At 36.2% G+C, this 1,055-nt stretch overlaps 1 protein-coding gene across 1 annotated transcript in view; it reads left to right on the top strand.

Moving 5' to 3' along the window:
• Positions 1-1,055, top strand: part of LOC103602985 (probable G-protein coupled receptor 141) — a 17,420-nt gene that overhangs the window by 13,678 nt on the left and 2,687 nt on the right. The gene's annotated exons all lie outside the window — the stretch shown is intronic.

Genomic DNA, 1,055 nt, shown 5'->3' with positions numbered 1-1,055 from the left:
GAAACTCATAATTTAGGCCTTCATTGCTTTAAAATAATTTCAAATTTAAATCTTGTCTGCTAAGACTGGAGGATGACCAAAAATTTAAAACTAAATCACTATCATATTTGCTGTTCATAAAGTCATATAAAACTATTCTGTTTCACAGAAAAAACTTATAAGCATAATATTTTAAATGTATGTACTTTATTAAAATGCACATTTTAACACACGACATGTGGATTGTTATGCACATTGTAATTATGTTTCAGGTTACAATAAATATGTAGAAATATACCAGGTCCAAAATAATCTTTTATAAACAACAAAAAATTAGTTACGCTCTCTAAGAAGATTCTACAACAGCAGGAAAAAAACTCTAGAAGATTTAGCTTTAGATTTAGACTTTTACTACAGGACTTTTCACTTAGATGTGAATGATCAAACTCTGCTGCTGCCAGGTGGACAGAAGGTGCCGGAGGGAAATAACACAGGCCCTCTGAGAGAGAGGGGTTTGAGCTGTTGGTGCCTGGGTCTCATCCCATCAGAGCGAATGCCTGAGAAAGGTGTTTTAAATAGTCAGATATTTATAAAATACTTATTGATGCAACAGCAATTTTATGTGACATGACTTTGTATCTGCCCCTACTTAGAGTAAGGAGGAAAACGTAAATAGTGTTGTGTCGTTTTACCTTAGGAATCAAATCATTTATATGTCTTTGTTTTTCAGTTATAAAGCTGTCTCAAACACACTAACTCATTTAAATTTTTAATAGCCCTTGAATGCAAGCAGTACAACCTTTCCCATGTCATAGCTAAGCTTGGTGAAGCCAAGAGACCCATGCCCAGTCCCAAGGCACCTAAATGGTGGAGTTGGCACTTACTAGCAGGAAGGCAGTTGCCAACAGTTTCTCACTTTCTGCGACATGATCACTGCCCCTTAAACTCCCACACCTGGAAAACTTAAATAAAAATAAGCAGAACCCACCTTCAAACCCCAACATTTCACCAAAATGCAGCACAACAGTGCAGGAAAAGATTCAGGTGTAAGAAAAAAGGGGCACAGAAAATATGTG

The sequence above is a fragment of the Galeopterus variegatus genome, unplaced genomic scaffold, assembly GCF_000696425.1.
Source record: "Galeopterus variegatus unplaced genomic scaffold, G_variegatus-3.0.2 Scaffold4395, whole genome shotgun sequence".
NCBI lineage: Eukaryota > Metazoa > Chordata > Mammalia > Dermoptera > Cynocephalidae > Galeopterus > Galeopterus variegatus.
This window is presented reverse-complemented; position numbering and strand designations above follow the sequence as displayed.